Here is a 27008-nt window from a genome sequence, read left to right as displayed (position 1 = left end):
TTCATTTTCCCAGACAAAGTAAAACTATGAGCTAGTCGAACATAAAGCCCCCTTGATTCATTAGTAATTGCACAGCGATAAGTAATTTTGCACCATGTAATAAGTATATAAACAGTCCCACAGGGGGAGCATATTTGACCTAGAGAATAATTTAATAATCAGTAGAGGATATACTAGATGTGTTTTGGACAAGAGGTATTTCAAGTTTTTCCTATATAAGTCTAAAACATGTGAATCCTAGGTTTGGGCCATATTTGACCCAGGAAATAATCTGAAAATCTTGGAGAGGTTAACTAGATTTTGCTCATTTACCTATAAGCCCTAGGCCCATGGTTTTACAAGATAGAAACCATTTAATGTCCTGGCAATGGACCTTGGACTTGACAGAACTCAAAAGCATAGGGTCACCTGCTGGCTGAATTCTACACTTTGTGACCCTAGGCTAAGCTTCTTGAGTTACTCCGGAAACTGTTTTACTGTTCAGGGTCACTGTGACCTTGACTAAATACTGACCTCATAAATCAATAGGGGTCATTGGCTAGTCATTCAATCCTAACTATTCAATTTTCCACACTAGGCCCAAGCGTTTGAGTCTTATTGACCTGGAAACCATATACTGTCTCTGGGTCACTGTGACCCTGACACTTTGACATTACTGACCTAAAATCTTAAGGGGTCACCTGCTTGGGTCTGAAACCTTTCTTAAATCAACTTTGTGACCTAGGCTAAGCTTCTTGAGTTATCACCGGAAACCGTTTTACTGTTAGGGTCATGTGACCTTGACCATTTAACATACTGACCTCAAAATCAATAGGGGTGATGCATTGGTCATGCCAACCTATCTACATTTTCCATGACACTAGGAACTATCTAGTTATTGCTGGAAACATTTGTACGATTCTGTAGTCACTGTGACCTGACTTTGACAGACACCTTCTTCATAGGGGTCACCTGCTGGTCTATGACCATACCTTCCCTATCAACTTTCTGACCCTTAGGCCCTACGTTCTTATTTAAATCATCCTGAAACTGTTTTACTGTTCATGGGTCACTGACCTTGACTTTATACATACTGACCTCAAAACCAATAGGGGTCATCTGCTGGTCATTACCAACCTCCTATCACTTTGTGATCCTAGGCCAAAGGTTTCTTGAGTTATCATCCGGAAACCGTTTTACTATTCAGGGTCACTGTGACCTTGACCTTTGACATACAGACCTCAAAATCAATAGGGGTCATCTACTGGTGATGACCAACCTCCCTATCAACTTTCATGATGCTAGGCCCAAGCGTTCTTGAGTTATCATCCGGAAACGGATAGGTCTTCATTCGACCGACCGACCGAGACCGACCGACCGACATCTGCAAAACAATATACCCCTCCTTTTTCAAAGGGGGGCATAATTGACTTAATTCAATAACCTGCTCAATAATAATGGACAGACAATTTTTCACTAATGAAATCGGTTAGCAGGTAACACAGTTTGTTGTTGTGTGGGCTAAGATGTAATCGGGCTTGCACATATCAGTACAGCGAAAATACCAACTGCTTATAGAGTGTGAAATTAAATGTTCAAACTTCTTAAATCCTATCACAACCCTCTTTTCAAAGTTACCTATGAATACTATTAATTTGTATCATTGGTCAATCAAATATTGTTCAGATTTTAACTGTCTTACCATGACCTAGTTCTTTTTTGACAACCCTTCTTCAGGGGTTTCATTAAGGGCCTGAGCGTGTGGATTTCCTCTGCTATATTGGTCTGAAATCCACGACTACTTTTCTGAGGAAAGTTCCCTCAACTTTGCAACTACCAACTTTATCAACCTCTACTTCTAATATTTAATGAAATCCTTGGAACTTCTCACCTATCTTTGAAAGAAACTTAATAAATACCTTAAAATCCTGTATTTTTGCTTGTTGTTCCAGTGTCTATGAGCAGTATTCTAGGTGCACAACTGCTGCTTACGAGTGCAAGAGCAGCAAGCAAGTGTGATATTGTTGCTACGGTGTCTATGAGCAGTATTCTAGGTGCACAACTGCTGCTTACAAGTGCAGGAGCAGCAAGCAAGAGTGATACTGTTGCTCGGTCTACGATGCAAGAGCAATAGCTAAAATCTGTATTTTGTTGTGTTCAGTGTCTATGAGCAGTATTTAGGTGCACAACTGCTGCTTGCGAGTGCAAGAGCAGCAAGCAAGTGTGATATTGTTGCTCCAGTGTCTATGAGCAGTATTCTAGGTGCACAACTGCTGCTTGCGAGTGCAGGAGCAACAAGCAAGTGTGATATTGTTGCTCCTGTATCTATGAGCAGTATTCTAGGTGCACAACTGCTGCTTGCGAGTGCAGGAGCAACAAGCAAGTGTGATATTGTTGCTCCGGTGTCTATGAGCAGTATTCTAGGTGCACAACTGCTGCTTGCGAGTGCAAGAGCTGCAAGCAAGTGTGATATTGTTGCTCCGGTGTCTATGAGCAGTATTGTAAGTGCACAACTGCTGCTTGCAAGTGCAAGAGCAGCAAGTAAGTGAAGAGCAGCAAGCAAGTGTGATATTGTTGCTCCGGTGTCTATGAGCAGTATTCTAGGTGCACAACTGCTGCTTGCGAGTGCAGGAGCAGCAAGCAAGATTGATAGTGTTGCTCCAGTGTCTATGAGCAGTATTCTAGGTGCACAACTGCTGCTTGCGAGTGCAGGAGCAGCAAGCAAGTTTGACAGTGTTGCTCCAGTGTCTATGAGCAGTATTCTAGGTGCACAACTGCTGCTTACGAGTGCAGGAGCAGCAAGCAAGTTTGACAGTGTTGCTCCAGTGTCTATGAGCAGTATTCTAGGTGCACAACTGCTGCTTGCGAGTGCAGGAGCAGCAAGCAAGTTGATAGTGTTGCTCCAGAGTCTATGAGCAGTATTTAGGTTGCACAACTGTGCTTACGATAGCAAGAGCAGCAAGCAAGATTGATACTGTTGCTCCAGTGTCTTTGAGCAGTATTCTAGGTGCACAACTGCTGCTTGCGAAGTGCAGGAGCAGCAAGCAAGTTTGATACTGTTGCTCCAGTGTCTATGAGCAGTATTCTAGGTGCACAACTGCTGCTTACGAAGTGCAAAAGGAGCACTAAGTGTTTACTGTTGCTCCAGTGTCTATGAGCAGTATTCTAGGTGCACAACTGCTGCTTACAAGTGCAAAGAGCAGCAACTAAGTGTTTACACTGTTGCTCCAGTGTCTATGAGCAGTATTCTAGGTGCACAACTGCTGCTTACAAGTGCAAGAGCAGCAAGCAAGTGTGATACTGTTGCTCCAGTGTCTATGAGCAGTATTCTAGGCGCACAACTGCTGCTTACAAGTGCAAGAGCAGCAAGCAAGTGTGATAGTGTTGCTCCAGTGTCTATGAGCAGTATTCTAGGCGCACAACTGCTGCTTACAAGTGCAAGAGCAGCAAGCAAGTGTGACATTGTTGCTCCAGTGTCTATGAGCAGTATTCTAGGCGCACAACTGCTGCTTACAAGTGCAAGAGCAGCAAGCAAGTGTGATACTGTTGCTCCAGTGTCTATGAGCAGTATTATAAAGGCGCACAACTGCTGCTTACAAGTGCAAGAGCAGCAAGCAAGTGTGACACTGTTGCTCCAGTGTCTATGAGCAGTATTATAAGCGCACAACTGCTGCTTACAAGTGCAAGAGCAGCAAGCAAGTGTGACAGTGTTGCTCAAGTGTCTATGAGCAGTATTCTAGGCCCACAACTGCTGCTTACAAGTGCAAGAGCAGCAAGCAAGTGTGACAGTGTTGCTCCAGTGTCTATGAGCAGTATTCTAGGTGCACAACTGCTGCTTACAAGTGCAAGAGCAGCAAGCAAGTGTGATAGTGTTGCTCCAGTGTCTATGAGCAGTATTCTAGGTGCACAACTGCTGCTTACAAGTGCAAGAGCAGCAAGGTATTTAGCAGGTATTTGCAGATTTCTTATCAATTTTAAGGGTAACTCTTTTGTAACTAAAACATTATTTGAAACTGCCTGTGGTAGTTTTACAAGATAAATGTTAATTTTACTTATATCACTGCTGGAGCCATCAAATAGGATTTATGTGTTATAAATGCATAAATGTTTTGCATTTTGATTTTAATTATTGCAGTTAATATATTCTACTATAACTAATGTTGGTTCAATTGACAACCCTTTAAATTTTAGTTTAACATACACTGTAACCCGCATGGTACTTAGATTTTTAGGAATAAATCTAAACTGCCGCATGTCATACCAGGAAGGACGAAAATATGAAAGACACTTTACTAACTCACCTGTGATGTATCATGTAGCAGTTACAAAGAATGTGTTTTCTAATGATAATGCTCTAAATTGACATGATTAAACTTTTGATGTACTTGATTATTTTTTTTTTTGTTTTTTTTTTGCCTTTTATTTTTGTCGAGTTTAAGGTCACATACATATATATACACAACTTGGGTCATATGATGACTTTTCCAGTTTCTGTTAGTGAAGAAATTATCCCTAGGTGTCCCTCCTTGCATGGTTTCAGGCATGGCCGGGCACTGGGTAGAACCACCAACCTTCAGTAAGTCAGTTAGATCGCTCCCTCAGATGAAGAATTCTTCACCCCAGGCGAGGTTTCAAACTAACATCAACGAGTGGCAAGTGATTCAAAGTCAAACGTCTTAAAACAAAACTCTGCCACAGAGGCTGGGACTCCACTTTATTGTGGTACAGAATATACTTGATTCAATAAAACAAGAGGTCTATGATGGCCGTAGATTGCTCACCAGAGTTTTACAAATTGCTTGAACAATTTTGGTAAAGGGTTACGTCATGGAAAATATCTAAGAAATTATTTTGAATTTGGCCAGTGTTTTTTTAACCATATTATTGTGCATTGCTATGCAACTACCTACACGAGTGCAAGAGGAGAGACTGAAAGTGTGCTATTTCTGCTCCTGTGTCATATAGCAGTGCCATATTAGTGTGCAACTGCTGCAGTTGATTGCAAAAGGAGTGGCCTGTGAGTGCTACATCTGACTACCAGTGCAATCAGAGCATGTTGAATGTGCTATGTCTGCTTGGACCCCGCCCCCACCCATATCCAATACCAGTGTCTGAAGTGTGAGACTGCCGTTTTCTCCCCTACTGAATTTAACTGTTTTCGGCAACTGACAAATGGCGCGCCTGGAAATGTGGGTATGCGAAAATGTAAAGTGCATGCAATTTGGCTCCAAATGGAAGTTTCTAATTGTAGAGTAAGCGAACAGCATGGACCTGACCAGACGCGCGATTTAGCGGCAGGCTGGTCTGGATTCCAAGCTGTTGTCGCAAATGTTGTTAAATTCCCCATGGCAGGCTAAATTTTTTTCGGAACGTACAAATATTAATAAAAGGACACCGATCATTCATTTATACCATACAAAATTTTGTGCAAACAAGTCACAAATGACAGTTGTTGGCAACCACAAGCAGTTGAAGGCCACATCATGACAGCAAACTGACCCTTTAAAATCAACAGGAAGAATGAAAAAAAAAACTTCCTGCAGACTCAGACAAGGTCAAAATTAAGGAAAATCTATACTCAGATATCCCAATGCTACATATAAAGAACAGTAAACAAAAATCTCCTTATCTCTCAACAGGCAGACAACCACTGCTCTTGTCTGAATATTTGTCTAACCGCAACAAATGTAAACAGTCACTGAACAAACATGGGGGATATTGTTCAATCATTCAAGCAGAGTAACCATTACTTGCAAAACTAAATCGACTGGCAAGTACTCCTTTTTATCAAAATATTTAACTAGACTGAAATTGTCTTTGAACAAGAGGATATGATAGCCAAAAATATCTTATTGAACTTGTATCAACAGTCAATAGATCCGGTCTGATCAATGCATTTTTTTATTTGTACAAATAACTTTGGGCACTGCTGTTTAAATTTATTTTTAACCCATTTTGAAGATGGGTATAATTAATGATAACAATAAAAAAATCTATTGCATTCTTCATGATACATGAATAATAAAAATTTATTCCATTTTGCTGATTGGCATTATGTAGGCTGGTATCTTACACCAAATAAATGAATGTTAAAGTACTGTTTTTAGTAATTATTCTTTAATTATCTGAACTTCTGTAATGCTACTTCTGTGCAACAGTTCACTAGGGGGTAGGTGTTGACAAATTTCCAGCCATTCTCAGCTAGTGTAAGTGACAAATTCCTAACATGAATCTGAGGTGGAGGACATTTTAAGAAATCTTGACTTAGGGTATTTTACTACCAATGCAAATCCATGCAGTTTAAACAATATAGAGCGGACATGAAATTAAGCTACTGTGAAATCATTTAAATTCGCTGGCATGAAATTTCGCGCAAATGTGAAAAAGGACTGTTACGCGCGGGCTTTAATTCGCGCATTTTCAATTTTAGAAATGAAAAATAAAGTTAAAAATAATAATAGCGTGGTCTTTAATTCGCGCATCGGTCCCAGCGCGAAATACGCGAAAATTCATCCTATGCGAATAAAAATGAGTTCACAGTATTTGATTGTGACCTTGACCTTTGACCCAGGTTACGACCTTTGTATGTTGTCTTGAGAAGGTCAACAACTGATGCTAGTTTTATGAAAATTTTCCCACAATAAAAAAAATATGGAGTTGACACAATGGATGGACGGCCAGTTCAGTAAATGGGACAACCAGGCACCAGACCAGAAAGAAAATGCCACTGTAAGGCAGAATGTAAGGCGAAATGTAAACAAACAAAACTAGAACTGGCACAGGAGTGACGAATATCAACCCCCACAATACGGCCTTGTCACAGAAGTATGGCAACCATAAGAATGAAATGGCCACAATTTAATTTGTTTAACTTGAAGGTGAAAAAAATGAAATGAGTGTTTGTGAAAGAGCCTAGTGTTATATTGGCAAATTTTAATTTGGAAAGGGGCCATAACTACATCAAACAAGAGCCACTAGAACAAGAAATGCCGGGGCCCCTTGATGCATTCAGTAATTGCAAAAGGAACAGAAATTTATTTGGTCACTGTGCACTGGACGTTCAACTTACTGACCTCAAATCAATAATTATGGGTCATTTACCAGTCATAAGTGACCTCCGTATCAAATGTGATCTTAGACCAAAGCATTCTCTAGTTCTTTGGCAAAAAAAGTTCTACTGTTCAACTTTCATGATCCTAGGCACAAGCGTTCTCAAGTTATCATCTGGAAACTGTTTAACTGTTCCGGGTCACTGTGACCTCGCTTTCTGATCTACTGACCTCAAAATCTATATTGGTCATCTACTGGTCTTGACCAACCTTCCTATCAACTTTCATGATCCTAGGCCCAAGCGTTCTGAAGTTATCGTCGGAAAACGGTTCAACTGTTCCGGATCACTGTGACCTTGACCTGTGACCTACTGACCTCAAAATCAGTAGAGGTCATCTGCTGGTCATAACAAACCTCCTTATAAATTTTCATGATCCTAGACCCAAGCATTCTTGTGTTATCATCCTGAAACCATTTAACTCTTCCGGGTCACTGTAACCTTGACCTTTGACCTACTGACCTCAAAATCAATATAGGTCATCTGCTGGTCCTGACCAACCTCCTTATCAACTTTCATGATCCTAGGCCCAAGCATTCTTGAGTCATCATCTGGAAGCCGATTGTTCTACAGACCGACCGACATCTGCAAAACAATATACCCAACCTTCTTCGAAGGGGGCATAAAAATGGTGGTTTGTAGGCAAGGTCGAACTTGACCTGTATTTTATGATGTTACACCTGTGTACCAAAATATATTTAAATCTGTCAAGCCTTTCATGAGTTATTTCTGCAAACCAAGAGTTTGGCAAATTTTAAGTTGGAAAGGGGCCATAACTACGTTAAACAAGAGCACCGCCTTGCGGGTGCTGACCCTCATCTGATTTTTTTTGTGTAATAGAAATATTGTCCTACCCATGATTTTCTAAGTCTAAAAAGGGCCATCATTCTTGCAAAAAGCAGGATAGAGTTATGTTTCTTGATGTACAGTGTCCACTTATGATGGTGAAAAACTGTTGCAAGTTTTAAAGCAATAGCTTTGATAGTTTATGACAAAAGTTGACTTAAACATAATACTCAACCAAGAAAATGATTTTCTAAGTCCAAAAGGGGCAATAATTATTGCAAAAATCAGGATGGAGTTACACTGCTTGCTGTACAGGGTCAGCTTATGATGGTGAACAAGTGTTGCAAGTTTCAAAGCAATAGCTTTGATAGTTTAAGAGAAAAAGTTGACCTAAACATAAAACTTAACCAAGAAATCTGATATTTTCTAAGTCCAAAAGGGGCCATAAATCTTGCAAAAAGCAGGATGGAGTTATGTTTCTTGCTGTACAGGGTCAACTTATGATGGTGAACAAGTGTTGCAAGTTTTAAAGCAATAGCTTTGATAGTTTAGGATAAAAGCTGACCTAAACATAAAACTTAACCAAGAAAACTGATTTTCTAAGTCCAAAAGGGCAATAAATCTTGCAAAAAGCAAGATGGAGTTATGTTTCTTGCTGTACAGGGTCAGCTTATGATGGTGAACAAGTATTCCAAGTTTCAAAGCAATAGCTTTGACAGTTTGGGAGAAAAGTTGACCTAAACATAAAACTTAACCAAGAAATCTGATATTTTCTAAGTACAAAAGGGGCCATAAATCTTGCAAAAAGCAAGATGGAGTTATGTTTCTTGCTATACAGGGTCAGCTTATGATGGTGAACAAGTATTCCAAGTTTCAAAGCAATAGCTTTGATAGTTTAGGAGAAAAGCTGACCTAAACATAAAACTTAACCAGGCAACGCCGACGCAGACGCCGACGCCGACGCCGACACCGACGCCGACGCCGACAACCGCTCAAGTGATGACAATAACTCATCATTTTTTTTCAAAAAATCAGATGAGCTAAAAATGGTGGTTTGTAGGCAAAGTCGAACTTGACCTGTATTTTATGATGTTACATTATTATTCTGTGTACCAAAATTTATTTAAATCTGTCAAGCCTTTCATGAGTTATTGGCCGGAAACAATGAAAACCAACGGACCGACTGACAGGATCACTCCTATATACCTGCCCCGACCCCAACTTCGTTAAAATATTCACAGTTATACAATAAAAGTTGAAATGTTGAATGAAAGTCATCTCAGAAATTATTTTGAATTCGAAATCATACAGTGGTACACATCTGTACAGTTTATTTAATTCACATTGCACATTTATGTTGCATATACACATTCTAAGCATACACGCACGTTAAATGGCAATTGGCATATATTTCCGTATCAGCCAATCGGAATAACTTTGTTATCTAGACCGAAACAACGTTAGGGAAGTTCAACCAAGTTTTTCTGTATCGTTGATGAAAGCGCAAAATATGCAGAGTGTCTTTTCCATAAGAAATATAAAGGCAATGTGACAGGTGCACGACTGAAGATAAATTACCACTTGTTCAATATGCATAGTACCCATTTACCAAACTGCGTGTTTTAGGTGAGAAATGCGTGTTTTAGGTGAGAAATGCGCAATTGAAATGGGTTAGTATATTTTCCCGTTCATGACCATGTTTCTTATAGTGTACCTAGGGGTAGGGTATATAGCATGTACAGTGACCTTTTCTTTCTGGTCTGGTGCCAGTGTAGATGGACATGCATGACTCCAATATTAGCTCCACATACTTTGTGTTTGTGGGTTTAACAATTTTTTGGACTAGTGATATTTTTCTTCAGTATTTTTCAGCTGAATGATATGACCTCCAGTTTACATAGTTGAATTGGTGGAAGAAAAATTGGATTTCATTAATACACATTTACATCAAATATAGCAACTATTGTCAAAATATAATTAAACGAGAAAAATGTTGAATTTTGAAGGAAAAATTCAGTTCCATGACTAAGCATGCAAACACCAATGAACTATAACTAGTAAGCTTTACAGTAACTTTTCCCAGTGTATTTGAACTGGTGTGCATCAATCTAATCTTTATTAATGCAACCCATGTGAAATGAATGAGGAGAATACAATTACATCATTAATAATGCATGGCATAAAAAAGGACTTGTGTAAAATAAATTTGTACTTTGAAAACATTATGATTATGAACTTGAACCTAAAATAGGTTTCTGAACGAGTAGGAACAAAATTAATAATGAAATGAATACCGACTGGAAACGTGGGACTTAGGACATGACTTCCGCTGCTGTGTTAGAACACATAAAAAATGTTTGAGCTGGGGCTCTTTGACTTTGATTATAAAGGTCTCCAGTCTTGCAAGAGACATGCTGCCTTATTATCGTGAACGTTTTGTCTGTTTTTTTTCCTAAATAACGCAACCACTGATGAAAGGAGGAAGTCCTAAAGCAACAAGAGCTGTCAGAGACTCAAAGGAAAACGAGCAACGCTCGATTATTCAACAGCCTTGTCAAATGAATTAATATAAAAGATGAAAAAGGGGCACAATTTTGTAAAAATGCAATAGAAAGTTATATAGCCTGTAGAATGAATGTCAGCTCATCATAGTGGACAAGTGTTTGAAGTTTAAATCCATTCCCATTAGTAGATACTGAGCTACCAGCTTACATACAAAAACTCAGTAGGGAGAGCGCATATCTACGCGCTCTACGGATCGTGGGGTCGCGAGTTCAATCCCCGGGCGGGGCGTATGTTCTCTGTAGTGATTTGATAAAAGACATTGTGTCTTAAATCATTCGTCCTACACCTCGGATTCATGTGGATTCATGTGGGAAGTTGGCAGTTACTTGCGGAGAACAGGTTTGTACCAGTACAGAATCCAGGAACACTGGTTAGGTTAAATCCCCGCAGTTACATACCGTATTTTCCCGAATTAAGGCCCCCCCTCTAATTAACGCCCCCCACCCATTTTGGAGGGGAAAAAAATCAACAAGAACGGGAAAAAATCACCTACCTCATTTTTATAAGTCCACATAATAAGTAATTTACAGTACTGAAGTCCAATGTATTAAAAATTAATCACACTTTTAAACAGTCCATGTACCGTAAGTCCAAAACATTTGTACTAAGTACGGTACGTAACAGAAAATTAAACGGTAAATACATTTTTGATTTGTTTTTACACCACTCGCGCACACGCTTCCTGCCGACTTTAAACAAACTTGCAGCAATGTGTTTACGATATACCCTTTTCTTCGGCAGTTTTAAGAACTTTTAATTTAAAAGCAGGCACAGCAGCGTGTCAAACCATTGACATTGTGTATTGCGCAATTAGCTACCCGCATGTACTAAGGAAAATGTTATCGGAGTACACAGCTGTTTGGGTCATGACGTAATGTGTAGTGTCGCGAGCGTGTCAAAAAGCCAGACATGGAATACACCAGGTACCGTATTTAAATGCATAAAAGACACACTGCATTAAATTGGATGCCAAATAATTACGTTTTGGGGGGATTAAACAACACAGAAACACTTTACAGCTAGTTTGAACGATGTTTTTAAGTTTTGTAAAAATTTTCATTTTTTATTTTTTTACCTCAAATGAACGCCCCCTCTTTGGAAAATGTAACGCCCCCGGGGGCGTTAATACGGGAAAATACGGTAACTGAAATACTGTTGAAATGCGGCATTAAACCGAAATCAAACAAACAAACAAACAAAAACTTAACCAAAAACTTTCAAGTCGAAAAAGGGGCATAATAAAAATGCAAAATAGAGTTATGGAACCTGTGCACTGAATCTGATCATGAAGTTTCAATTCATTCCAAGATACCAGCTTAAATACAACAAGAGCTGTCTGTAATACAGCCAGTGCTTGATTATTCGAATTGTTGTCACAGAGGCAGGATAATTAATCTAATGTTAAACAAGAGGGCCATGATGGCCCTAGGTCACTCACCAGAGTAACACCATAACAAACATGTTTGACCTAGTGACCAAGTTTAAGACACCACATAACCCAGTTAAACATTCTGACCAAGTTTCAGGAAGATTGGATCAAAAATGTGGCCTCTAATGTTTTTTTCTTTGATTTGGCCTAATAACCTAGTGTTTTACCCAACCTGACCTAATTTTTAACCTGTCAAAAATTTCATGGAGACAAATATTCTGACTAATTTTCATTAAGATTGGACCAAAAATGTGGCCTGAAATGTAAACAAGCATTTTCTTTCATTTGACCTAGTGACCTAGTTTTTGACCCTGAATGACCCAGATTAAAACTCATGCATGATTTCATGAAAATAAACATTCTGACAAAGTTTCGTGAAGTTTGGAGCAAAAAAGTGGCCTCTTAGAGTATAAAACAAGCTTTTCCTTTGATTTTACTAAGTGACCTAGTTTTTGACCCTACATGACCCAGAGTCGAAATCATACAGGACTTCATAATACAAAACATTCTGACCAAGTTTTATGAAGATTGAATCAACAAGAGCTGTCACTAATGGTGACAAATGCCCCCGCAGCACCTTGACCTTTGACCTGGTGACCCCAAAGTCAGTAGGGGTGGTGTACTCAATAAGTACTATCAGCATGTGAAGTTTGAAGGTCCTGGGTGCAGTGGTTCGCAAGTAAAGTGCCTTCATGCAAAAAGTTAACGTTGGCCCCTGTGACCTTGACCTTTGACCTGGTGACCCCAAAGTCAGTAGGGGTGGTGTACTCAATAAGTACTATCAGCATGTGAAGTTTGAAGGTCCTGGGTGCAGTGGTTCGCGAGTAAAGTGTATTCATGCAAAAAGTTAACGTTGTGACTAACAAACGAACGAACGGACAGTTGAAAACTAATATGCCTCCCTTCGGGAGCATAAAAATGTGGCCCCCCCCCCAGAGTGTTAACAAGATTTTCCTTTGATCTGACCTAGTGCCCTAGTTTTTGACCCCACATGACCCAGATTCAAACTTGGCCTGAAGATCATCAAGATAAACATTTTGACCATGTTTTATGCAGACAGGTTCATAAATAACTCTTAGAGTGTTAACAAGCTTTTCCTTTGATTTGACCGGGTGTCCTAGCTTTTGACCCCACATGATCCAGATTCAAAACTGGCCTAGAGGTCATCAAGATAAACATTCTGACAAAGTTTCATGAAGATAGGGTCATAAATGTGGCTTCTAGAGTGTTAACAAGCTTTTCCTTTAATATGACTGGGTGACCTAGTTTTTGACCCCATATGATCCGGATTCGAACTTGACCTAGAAATCATCAAGACAAACATTCTGACCAATTCTCAAAAGTTTCAAACTTAAAATGCGGTATCTAGAATGTTAACAAGATTTTCCTTTGATCTGGCCTAGTGACCTACTTTTTGACCCGACATGACCCAGATTCAAACTTGGCCTGAAGATCATCAAGACAAACATTTTGACCATGTTTCATGCAGACAGGTTCATAAATAACTCTTAAGAGTGTTAACAAGCTTTTCCTCTGATTCGAAACTGGTCTAGAGGTCATCAAGATAAACATTCTGACAAAGTTTCATGAAGATAGGGTCATAAATGTGGCCTCTAGAGTGTTAACAAGCTTTTCCTTTAATTTGACTAGGTGACCTAGTTTTTGACCCCATATGACCCAGATTCGAAACTGACCTAGAAATCATCAAGACAAACATTCTGACCAATTCTCAAAAGTTTCAAACTTAAAATGTGGTATCTAGAATGTTAACAAGATTTTCCTTTGATCTGGCCTAGTGACCTACTTTTTGACCCGACATGACCCAGATTCAAACTTGGACTAAAGATCATCAAGCTAAACATTCTGATCAAGTTTCAAGACAATAGGGTTATAAATGTGGCCTCTAGAGTGTTAACAAGCTTTTCCTTTGATTTTACCAGTTGACCTAGTTTTTGACCCAACATGACCCAGATTCGAATTTAGCCTAGAGGTCAACAAGATACACAATATGACCAAGGTTAATCTCCATTTCAGACATTTATTGAGACTTTGTTTCAACAAATTTAATTGTTAAAAAAGTTTGAAGTTAGAACAAGAGCTGTCTGTAAGACAGCACGCTTGACTTTTCTCAGCGCTTGACTCTGAATTAAAGCTTAAATACCAATAAAAGGGGCTTAACAGTCAATAGCTTTGAAAGTAACAGAGATACATTGGACATTATATAAAACTTTAACAAAAACATTCCAAGTTAAAAAGGGGCATAACTCTGTCCAAATACAAATCAAATTGTTTCTCCTGGTGTAGACTTTGATAGTAAATAACTATTTTAAGTTTCAAGTCAACAGCTTTGATAGTAACAAAGACATCTGACTTTATCTAAAACTTTAACCAACGGCAACGACAGCGCCAGGGCGAGTGCAATAGCTCTACTCCTTCTTCGAAAAGTCGAGCTAAAAATGCTACTTTTTTTTTTCATAACAGTAAATATTCAAGCCACATATCTATGTCATGATTATGGTTTAAGGTTATGCGTTGCAGTGTATTACATATTTTCTAACAGCAATTTCAAACACATACATTATTTGATTACACTGTACTGTACGCCAATGTTATTACCTGTTTTCACGAGTTCGCTATGTTGTGCGCCTGCAGGTCAAAACGTACCCAAACCAAAATGTGCCCATGTTTTTTCTCAATCCCTGGCAAATTATTTTTAATGTAAAAGGACTGTACAGTACATTCTATTTTAAGGTTTTCATTAGTTAAATGAGAGCCAAAATAAGCCAAATATATTTCTTCGCTCTTCGATCGCTCCTGATTTTCTCAGAAACATTTTTTTTCGCTAGCCGCCTCAATTTTTTCAGAAAAAAATCTGATGAAAAACTTTTCAATTTGGTGTGGCCTTACAGGTGAAGGTGTAACATCATTTTTTGCTGAATATAAATCAAACAAACTACATCCATGATGATTGATCTAAGCTAAAAATTTCTGGTGACTCTTATTGACTGACCCTTGTGACATATTATGTGCCTGGATCAAGAGCTACTTGATAATTTTATACAAAATGTGAGAATTTCTTCTGGTTTTATGACTATCCTAAACATGTGTGGCCTTGAGGTAAACACACATTTGCAGCCAGTGTATGTCAGCCAGTTCACCAACTGTCATTATCCACCAGACAGTAATTACATAAATTACCTCTACTTTGGGATCAAAAGGTCACTAGAAAATGCATGCTCACATTCTTTGAAGTATTTATCTGTTATAAATCAAGAGTATGTTAAAGGAAAGGTAAGATTTATACAAAAGCATAAATTCTATAGTTTTCTACTAAACTTTTACCTGGTCTCCTGAGCCCAGATATGAGAATAAAAGTGCTAATTCTCCTCACTAACAGAAACTTTGAAATTTGATACAGATTAAAAGTTTAATATTATCATATAGATCATGCTCATATTTTTCTTGAGTATCTGAGCATTCAGCAGATCTGAGAAAAGTTGATGGATGGACACTGTAGTAAAGATTTTTTGGGGGTAAAAAAAACCAGAACTTCCTTGTTAAAACTTTGCAACCATGCTTTGATATCAGTTTCCCTGTAAAGTCCTAAGAAAATCATGGTACTAGGTAAAATCCCCTCCCACATCCCAATGTTACTAACTATACTCTTTAAATTCAAGTTGCAGTCCTAGCTGTTAAAGTAGAAACACAAAAAGTAGAAACAGTGTTGCGTTTTTGAAACACAAGTCACTTAAAATGGCACACCAGCTGACACAGGGTTAGTGCCTGGACCGGACTCTTGCATGTGACACATGACACATACTCCTAAATTTCATTGGAATCTCATGCATTGTTAGCAAAGACAATTATAAAGTGATTTGTACAGATGGGAAGCCAGATGGATGGCGGAGTGACTAACATACCTACATCTTCTTCTAGTGCCTGCTTACCCAGAAAAACCTACCGGTTATAATATAAGAAAACAACTTATATTTTCTTACCAGAGTAAATAAAAATATTGCTGCACATACTTTCTTCACTTACTGTAACCTAATAAATACTCTCCCCCTACTGATGTCACAGAAACCTCCTCATATTTTCTACACCAAAAAAATCTTTTGTAAGTACTTGGGTCACAAGTGTATACCAGTACAATGCAGGGTTTTTTCTAGCTAATTTGGGAACATAGCCTATACCCTCAAAATTGGGAATTTTGACGCGTAAATGTTCCAGATTGTGAAATATTTAGTCCCATAGAATATAGTAAGGATGTGTTTAAGCACTTTCTCGTACACTTATTTCACATTGTACAACCTCTTTAACAGACTTCCATTACAAAATTGTCCATAATTTAGTCAATTTTTGTGCAATTTTGATGAAATTTTTTTCAGAATGTAGATTGGGAATTTTTGCACTCATTTTGGGATAAGGACATACTTTTTGGCATTGGGAATATAGCCGAATAACGGCTATAAAAATGGCCGAAAAAAAACCCCTGCAATTGTAGCGCTCGGGGCTTTCGGGGACACTTAATTTCGCGTACTTGGATGCATACTTTTTATCTGGGATGCATGGCGAGTCTGTGCGTGAATTCCCTTTGTAAGCCTACTATTTTCGAGTCAAACACTGAGAGTAAACAAGAAATATACAAGGCTAAAGTCAATATGTCGCATCAACACCTTTGTGGACCGTCATAGTAACGGGGCAGCACTTAATTTTGCCGTAGGCCAATCAGGACGCATGATTTTAAAATAATGAGTTTGATGGGTGAGGTGACAGGCGGCTTGATGAAAGTGTACATGTAAATTGCAGGTTGTTGAGTAACTTGACCAATAAAGACTGTATATATACATGTTAATTGAAGGAGTACAGTTTTAATGAGAAGATTGGATGCAATTGTTATGTGTGATTATTACGATTAACGTGAGGTTAATGAGTCGGGCTGTGTTTGAAGCAGGCATAGTGCAAAAATTGTTGTTTTGTCTTTTACAGACATGTATGCAAACATGATTTTAACAACGCAAATAATTGTTGCAGTTTGCAGTTCTGTGATAATTATGGAAACTGATTTCTTAAATGAACTGTTTTCGGTACTGTCAGTTTTACAACTACTCTCTATCTGAGAATATGTCTGGAACTTTAGATTCTTTTCTTGGACTGAAATGAAAGGCCAATGAAAATAATGCCCAAGTGTCAAACTCTAAGACAAATGGAATTAAACGAAAAGCTGACGGACAGAAGTGCAAAAGTGTCAAAAAACATGGAAACATTAACACAGACTTTCATAAGTTGTTACTTTGTTGTATGATGAATATAAATGTCTTATATTTGCAACAAGTAGACATGTAGATCCTGTGTTTTCAGCATGTTCAGAGTGTTTCATCTTAGTATTTATTATTAAAAAACAACCAAGTTTAACATATCATGAAATACTGATATATTTTATATTGTATAATATGAATAAAGTAAGTTAATTCGAATCAAACTGTTCTTTTTTAATTTGCAGCTAGGGCGAGGACCAGTGAATTGTTATATGAATCCTGTATTTTCCAGTTGGACTCCCAACTTTTTGCCATAGGACTCCTATTTTTCACAGGAATTGAGTCCAGGACTCGTGTTTTTGAAATCCTATTGAAAGCCCCGAGTGCTGTAATTCTTAATATTTCATAGTTCATATTAACTTTATTACCTCAATTTACCCCTCCCCCACTTTTGCAAAATGTAACAACCCTATGGGCTTTAATAAGGAAATATATGGTAATATAAATATCAACTTCAGTATATAGACATACCTTTATAAAAACTATGATTTTAAAGACCAGACAAAATAAATTTCAAATAAAGATCAAATTTTAATGCACATGCTGTGCATATAGATATTTTCAGTAACTTGGAAGTGGAAAATTGCAGAATTAATGCACACCAGTAATTATTCCCTAAAATTATGTGATGATTTCAAATTCCAATAACCTTCAAATGCTGGGAGTATTCTAGTTAAAAAACCTGGCTGCTTTGGAGGAAATGAGTTTATTTATAAAACTGACAAAAGTAAATTTTAATGGAGAATTAGCAAAATGACCCAGACGTACTGTACTGACATGATGATTTGTGACCTAGTGAAGAGTATGCTATTTATCCAGGCAGTATAATACCTGATCTGTCAGATTAAAACTCATGCACCTTAATCTATTTAGAAGGTTTATGGTATTTAAACAGGTTCACAATTAAAGCTTACCTTTAAGTTTCAAAATAAAACATAAGATCCAGACAAAGAGAAGTATTTTTTTTGCACTAACATCTTATAAAGCCATGTAGAATAAGTTTAAACACACACACTCTCACACTACACTGTCAGAATTACTACAAGCATAGTGTGTATTGGGAAAATACACACACAGTCCACCAGACAATACACAACCACAGTGTGCACAATTGCAACTTACATGCCAAACCGTATATAACCACCTCCAATATACACTCATATATCACCCAGTATAAAGACTACATGCTTTGTATAGGAAGTTATGGGTGCTAGAGGCAGTGGGTTCAAATTGCCATAAGCAGGCCCCTAGTCCAGTCTGTGGTTGCCTTGAGTGGTTTAATCTCACTTAAATTTCTTATGTTTATGCATGATATTCATATGGTGTAAAACCTGTACAAAGTAGAAAATTAATATAGGCAGTATTAAAGTAGTTTGCTGGTGTACCATTTTAAAAACCCTAGCCTGGGTAAGCGGATTGAGTGATATTACCACACAGATACTAAACCCTACAGCTCTTCAGTAAGGAGAGGAGCTGTTGAACATAGTTGTGTACCATCAAAACAATATCTTTACACAAAGTCTTTTGATACCAGCGGCTTCTTCAGTGCTATAAAATCAAAATGTAACTGGTTCATTTGTACATATTTATATGTGATTGTTTACTGCATACAACAGTACCTACTTCAAATACAGCAGTCAGTTTCTTAGGCTGTCCTAAAATTCCTACACATCCCAAAGAAAATAACTGACATCAATTCATTGTATCATTCAGTGTATCAGAATAAAGTGAAAGTGGAACATACATAGCAGCATCTGGCACATGTCGTAACGTCTTTACCGTCAACCACATGTAGCGTAATATTCACGCTTTCTCAAACCACCTCCCTGCATCATCTACTGACCTCGCCATTTCTAGGAATTGCGTGTGTATGAAACAAATACTGTTCAACAACAAATGATGTTTCTTATTTGAAATTTGGCTGTAAGAAATCGGACAGATTTTTACTGACATACATACTGGGTATGAATGTTAAGTGGAATTATTGACTTAGACTGGCTCCCGTCCTTTAGTCTATAATGTTTGTTCTGTCACAATTCTCATATTTAAGTTTTCTTCATTATTCAGTGGAAGTAACTCCAGCAGGATGATGTTTCCATATTGACATTTTTTATTGCCACCATGAGAAAACCAACATAGTGCATTTGCGACCAGCATGGATCCAGACCAGCCTGCGCATCTGCGCAGTCTGGTCAGGATCCATGCTGTCCGCTAACGGTTTCTCTAATTGCAACAGGGTTTGAAAGCGAACAGAATGGATCCTGACCAGACTGCACAGATGCGCAGGCTGGTCTGGATCCATGCTGGTCGCAAAAGCACTATGTTGGTTTTCTCATGGCGCAGCTCAATTATATGGCTGTATGGTTTAGCCATCAGATGAAATGTGCTATTTTAGAGGCTTAAAATTAACTTATAAAATGTTTGCAGTATTTATAAACAAGAGCTGTCACAGGAGACAGCGTGCTCGACTATTTCGGTGCTGGATAGTGAAACTGGGCACATCTGAGGAAACTGGAGCTGTCACTGGAGTGTTTAATGACTTCAATGGTGGATGAAGATATTAAAGAGAGGTAAAGATAAAGATAAAGTGTATCAAAACACCATATAAGTATAATTCTAAGCAAAAAGGGGGCATCATTAATAAAATATTGGTGCAAGAGTTAAGCACCTTGTGTCATATGATGTGGGTGATGATATGGAACAAATACTTCAAGTTTGAATCCAATGCATTTAGAAATAACTGAGATATAGTGAAAATGCATCAAAATTAACCTTAAATTCTAAGTAAAGGGGGCATAATTCATGAAAACTTGGTGCCAGTTTTATGCACCTTGTGTCAAATGATGTGGGTGATGATGCTGAACAAATATTTTAAGTTTGAATCAAATCCATTCAGTAATGAAAGAGATATAGTGAAAATGCATCAAAATTAACCTTAAATTCTAAGTAAAGGGGGCATAATTCATGAAAAATTAGTGCAAGAGTTATGCACCTTGTGTCGTATGATGTGAGTGATGATGCTGAATTATTATTTTAAGTTTGAATCAAATCCATTCAGTAATAAAAGAGATAGTGAAAGTACATCAAAACTTTAACCTGAAATTCTAAGTAAAAAGGGGGAATAATTCATGACAAATTGGTGCCAGATTTATGCACCTTGTGTCATATGATGTGGGTGATGATGTTGAACAATGTTTTAACTTTGAATCAAATTATTCAGTAATAACAAAGATAGAGTGAAAGTGCATCAAAACTTTAACCTGAAAATCTAAGTGAAAAGGGGGGATAAATCATAAAATGTTGGTTCCAGAGTTATGGCCCTTATGTCAGATGATGTGGGTGATGATGAGGAATAACTATTTTAAGTTTGAATCAAATCCATCAAGTAATTACACAGATATGAAGATAAAAGTGTAAAAAAACTTTAACCAAGGTGGGGACGCGGAAGGACGCCGAGTTGTGCCACTCACAAGTATCGGAATCCTCAATAAAACCTTAAAAAATTTGGGGTTTTTTTTATAAAAATAATTTCTAGTTTCTTGAAAGTTAAGGCTGAGTACATTATTTGTGTGTGTAAAATAATTGCAATCCAACGTCAATAAAAAATATTTATTCCAAGTGTCTACGATTTATTGGGACAATAATTATATCATCCTTTCAAGAATTTGATCGTCAACATCAAAATATCTGAATTGTCTGTGTTAAAAATAGGTAATATCAAAAAAAGGAAAGTGAAATGTTACATTTTATAGCAATTTTTAGGTGTTCATTCTAACATGGCATACGTCAGTCGGGTTAGCAAAAGCATTAAACGTGTGCATCCACATCGTCAAAGACAGAAACAATCCATCCATTTTAACTATGCATGCCAGCAAAATGTGAGAAGCATCGTTTCTACAAAGATTTAAAGGATTTTACTTTTTCGTCCCCAATTTTACCTGTGTATCCCATTAACTGAAAACCCGAGTATGAAATTAAAACCTCTTAAATTTTCAACAAAACTGCACACTGGCTTCTGAAATATCTTTTTCATAGAATTTGAACACCAATACTAAAACACTGGATGTCATAATGACAAATTTGCGTGATCAAGTATAGATAAAAATAATCTTAAAGATTGCCAGTCCCTATTGGGTTTCTCTGCTAAACAATGCATATAATTATTAGTACCAAACAGGATTATTATCTCATGACCAATTTTACACTGGAGAAGTCGTGCACCATTTGGGATTTTACACTGCATAATGCTTTTAGGCAGTAAACTGCTTATAACGCTTTTATTCAATCACTCAATAACCTTCAATAGGTGTCTTTTTTTTGGGTCTTCACATGATTAATAAGACGGCTTTTCCAGCTTTAAATGGTGGCATGAAGATCCAGATCATTCTTTCACCTGGCATGGGCTTGGATAGAGCCATTATGGGCTGGATAAAGAATTCTTCAATCCAACAGAAGATTCCAGCTCAAAATAGTGAGGGGCAAGTGATTCAAGTAAGCAGGACCGTTTACATCAGCTGTTTAATTCACTAATTGAAACTTCCATTGATAATAATTATGGAGTAAAACAAGAGGGCCCTGAAGGCCCTGTATTCTCTCACCTGACCAAGTTCTTACACCAGATATCCTAGAATCTAATTTGGCCTAGATTACAGAGAGACAAACGTTTTATGTAAATCAGGTAGAACATATCAAGTTTTTCAAAGATTTGACCTACTGACATAAAGTACGGTTTTGACCTCCGGTACCCTTCTTTTAAGCTTGACCTGGATTCCATACACCACAAACATTCTGACAAAGATTTATGATGATCAATTTTAAAAAGTGCCCTCTACAGTGTTAACAAGGTTTTTCTATGATTTGACCTGATGCCCTAGTGCTTTCCCCTAGGTGACCCAGTTACACATTTATGCTAGATTTTAAACAGACAAACATTTGAACCAAGATCAGGTAGAAAATGTGGCTTTTTGAGAGTTACCCAATAATGTCTTTCTATGATTTAAGCCAGTGAACTAATTTTGACCTAGATATTCCAGTTTTAAGCTTGACCTAGATTTCATACAGGCAAACGTTCTGACAAAGTTTTAAGAAGATCAAGTAGAAAATGTGGCCTCTAGAGTGCTAAGAAGGTTTTTCTATGGTTTGACCTAGCGACCTTGTTTTTTGTTGTTTTTTTTTGTTTGAGGCCCCTATTGGGTAACTCCGTATATTTTCTATATCTATTGTATATACATATATACAGGTATACATTAACATTTTGCATAATTATATAATGTCGTAACACTGACATTTGCAATGTCTACATTTTCATTTAAAATATACATTCTTGTATTTCACAAAAGTATGATTATGCAAAGTAGACAAAAGCTGAATTTAGTGTACACCTTTTAGTAAAACTGCTTACTTTTTGTCTGAACCACAATTCTAACACGATCCACAGCAATTGCTACATAACATATAGCGAAATCGCATATACATGAATGCTACAGGTCAAGCTTGGTGTAATTCTGACCAGTAGATTCAGAGAAGATATTCAAGTTAATGATGTCACTAGGATAGATAGATGCCAGACCATCCACTTACACAACACAAACCTTTGGTTCAGCCGTGAGCATAAAGTGGGCAGTGACTAGCTGATGTCCCCAGATTGCTAATTACGTAGAACAAGTAGCAGTTTTGGTAAGAATCATCTAAGAAACAAACCTGCAAAATTACTTCAAAAATAAAATTCAGACAGGTTTTCCAAAGAGCCAAACTGGGAAAGCTCCTCCCCACCCTCAGCAGCCATTTTTTTTTTTGACAAGTCGGGATGGCTCTAAGTTGGTAAGCTGAAACATTTCTGTGAAAATATTTTGAAAGTAGGACATCCCGGATTCTGTTTATTATAAACAATGTCACCTGAAGATGTTTTCAATACAAAAATAACAATATCTACTGTAGCAGGGAAGTTTTAACAACATTGAAAGAAGACCTTGTGCCAATTAAGTTTAATTATATTTAACTTCTATTACATTGTTAAGAGGATATATCTTAATGAAAGAAAATGATTAAGGCAGAATGACCATGCACATAATGGTGAGTGATCACACTGCTCCCTAGTCAAAATGACAAGGCTTAGAAGTTCTGATATTTCCTGCATGTAACAATGATACAATCATTATATTATATGGGGTGCTATAGTTGCTGAAAACATATAGAAGCTGAATTATGTAAAAACAAGAGCTGTCCATAAGATAGTGCACTCGACTTTTCTCATTGCTCGACTCTCACGAGCTTTGCCAGTAAAAACTTTATAAAACTTCAACCAAAAAATTCTAAGTTAAAAAGTAAATAACCATTTTAAGTTTCAAATCAAAAACTTTGACAGTAACAGAGATACCGTATTTGACTTTATCAAAAACTTTAGCCAAAATATTCTAAGTTAAAAAGGGACATTACTCTGTCAAAATTCAAATCAGAGTTATGGGGATAATGTTTCTCCTGGTGTAGACCGGACTTTGATATGTAATAACTATTTTAAGTTTCAAGTCAATAGCTTTGATAGTAACAGAGATATTTGACTTTATCAAAAACTTTAACCTGAATGCTGATGCTGGGGCGAGTGCAATTTTTCTTCAAGAAGTCGAGCTATTAAAAAATGTTTTGTTAATATTTCCAAAATAATTGTCACAGTGCAATTTTGTTTTGTATCAGGACTACTGCACGTAGGCGATGCACTAGGGCTCAAGTTTCAGAAAGAAACAAACAGTCCTGCAAAATGAATGGTTTAATTATTTCATTTTGCTGCTAAAACACTGGACTGAATTTGAGTTTTGCAAAATAATTAAACTTCAAGGTAGCATTAACAAACAAAAACACTGTAACAGAAGAAAACATTAATTACCTTGACGTCAATGGAGACTGCTTTTTCATCAATTATTAATCAAAAGAAGTCTTCTTGCAAATTTTCATATCAATTTATACAATTATACAAACATCCTGTTCCATTTTTTTGACATTCATTATCCTATCTTTTTATAATATGAAACTAACAAGATACTTGCCACTTTGTAACAGCCAATTTGTGTGCCAATACAAGTTGTGTGCAAGTTTGATCAAAATCAATTGCGAAATGTGGTACACGTCTCTATCGTGTTCACAAGAAATTGTGGACGGATGAGATCAAAGGTCGGACGACGAAAGAATGGCAATCACAAAAGCTCACCTTGTCCCTTGTCACTATGTGACAGGTGAGCTAAAAACTAGAATGTGTCTGCAGGACACAGGGTGTGCCGCCTACACTGGTATATTTGTCACAAATAAGGGGCAATAATTCAAATGTTTGCAGTCTTAAGAGGGTATAGCCTCAACTAATATTTTATATAAAGGATTCATTACTTTTAGAGCTATGAGCACCACAAACAAAAAAGCCACTATTTTGGCTATTTCAAGGGCTGAGATATCATGCCCATAAACACTGTGACCAGGTTTGGTGAACATCCAGACTTCCGGAAAGTCGTCGGTCCGACGGACATGACCGGGAAATTTTGATCCGGTCCGCGGTTTCTTAATCCGGATGCGATCTGACTGACCGGCATTTATCGTACCTCGAGAACTGCAACATCTCGGACAATATATCAAAATGGCGTCACTTACATATTATGCCGGGGCATAACCGGGAACGAAATGTAAATTAACGCCCAGCAATCGTAGTGAAAGGAAACAAATGTATGAAAATAAGAGGGTTGACCGAACATTTAACGAGAAATGGACTAAAAATCACACCTGGCTTGAATATGATGGAGAAAAGCAACATATGCAGTACACTGACAATTTCTTCAGTCCGGCATATTTTTTTCGGTCTGGCAGATTTTTAGGCATTGCTGGACCAAATGTCCTGCCATTTTTTCTAACTTTCCTGAAGTCTGACATCAGATTAGAACTATGCAATACAAACAGTGGACAACTTTAGTGGACACCGCTCCGCTAGCCACAGGTGATCACATGATACCACCTGTTTCATGAGCATATAAAAACTAGGGATCCCTTTGGGAACCCTTTTCAAAAAAGTTCCATACAAAATGTAATGGTAAACCTACAGTTTTGCCTGTATATAACCCCCTGTTGAATAGTTATTGCCTTCTCTTTGTTGCACTCAGTTACTGCAAAACATAATTCCATTTGAAAGTCAATAATGATGTATACATGGTATAAGTAAGAATATCAGACCAAAGATTTTCACTTGAGGTGCCATATTATTCACATTCTCAGGAACAACGAACAAAGCACTGGTTTATGAAACCTAACCAAAAAAAACGTATATTCTACCCATGGCAGACACATACACCAAGTGCAGGTAGGTCTTAACCCTTACCCTGCTATATTTCTATAATGGACTGGTCCATCTTTCAATTTGGACAGTACCACTTATTACTCAAAGGGGTTTTCACTGAAAATGTACTGACTGAATAGCGAACAGTGTAGACCATGATCAGACTGCACGGATGTGCAGGCTGATCTTGGTCTGCACTGGTCGCAAAGGCAGAATCATCTGCCGCCAGCAGGCTAAGGGTTAAGGAACAAAAAACCAACTTATTTGTACACAGCAAGTATTTATCTAGTAGCAAACAAAACAAACAAAATTCATTTTAATGTCACCTCTCTCTCAGACCTATAGAACGCCTGGATTTTAGATGTGACTTCTGAGCAGTCGCACCCACATAAATTACTCACTATTGATTCAGAACATTGTTATCAAGACATTATTAGACAGGATTTGCATCAAATGAAATCCCCATAGTTAATATGTCTAGACAGTATTACAAGTAAGCACTTAGGAAGCAGGAGCAGTGTTTCTCCCTGCATAAACACTAACGCATATAAAATGCATTTGTGCCTTTAAAGCAGGGCACCAATCATACATTTTTGTAATTTAACATTCTGTTATTAAACACGGCGCATGTATCACCTAAAGTTAATGTGTCCTTTAATATATTAGCAAAAGTAAGACCACACAACTTATTTCTTCAAAACTCGACTAGTGATATTCCCATGCGAGGCAATTTTCTCTCTTACTCTGTGGTGTATATATATATATATATATATATATATATACATCTCAGGTCCACTACTAGTTCTGAAGAAACAAGTACTGAGAAACCATTAACATGTGTATAGCAATAAGTCTCATGGATTTCGTGGGTGCGTCTATCCCAATAAACAAATAACATTTATATTCAATTTAACTGCGAAGACGAAATTCATGAATTTATATCCATACTAGAGATTGCTTTTAGTGAAAGCAAATGTCTCCCCATATTGCTTTATTGCATTATCTAATCATATCATTATTATTAAATTACCTCCCTTTATTAATTATTTAGATGCATTTCAACCCAAAATACCAAAGATCTGCAAACAAAACCGTGATATCAAGCATCCCCAAAAAGTTTTGTTGAAATCCCATCAAAAGTTTCAAAAGCTGGACAGACTGACTCACTGACTGACCGTCTGACTGAGGGGCAATACAAAACAAAATGCGAGACTTTATGACACAGCTGTTTTGACCTGAATCATGGTAATTCATGCTCATGAAATTCAAAAACTTGACAGTATTGATTTATATACTCAACAAAATAAGTAACTTCTGTTGTGTTTTAAGTGCAGATATACTAAATATGAACAAGAGGACCATGATGGTCCTGAATCGCTCACCTCTTCCCACATGATCCAGTTTTGAGTATGACATCGTTTTTTCTATTATTTGACATAGTGACCTAGTTTTTGAGCTCATGTGACCCAGTTTTGAACTTGACCTAGATATCATCAAGATAAACATTCAGACCAA

General features: G+C 37.4%; 1 protein-coding gene across 4 annotated transcripts in view; it reads right to left on the bottom strand.

Moving 5' to 3' along the window:
* Positions 1-27008, bottom strand: part of LOC123550626 (uncharacterized) — a 173820-nt gene that overhangs the window by 107739 nt on the left and 39073 nt on the right. For 2 of the 4 annotated variants that reach the window (XM_053545361.1, XM_053545363.1), the window contains exon 1: positions 18100-18276. The exons of the other annotated variants lie outside the window; for them this stretch is intronic. The gene's annotated coding sequence lies outside the window, so the exon portion shown is untranslated. Of the gene's footprint in view, positions 1-18099; positions 18277-27008 lie in introns of those variants that run through there. 4 annotated transcript variants of the gene reach the window in all.

The sequence above is a fragment of the Mercenaria mercenaria genome, chromosome 6, assembly GCF_021730395.1.
Source record: "Mercenaria mercenaria strain notata chromosome 6, MADL_Memer_1, whole genome shotgun sequence".
Classification (NCBI taxonomy): Eukaryota; Metazoa; Mollusca; class Bivalvia; order Venerida; family Veneridae; genus Mercenaria; species Mercenaria mercenaria.
Note: the sequence above shows the minus strand (reverse complement) of the source record. Positions and strands in the feature narration are given on the sequence as shown.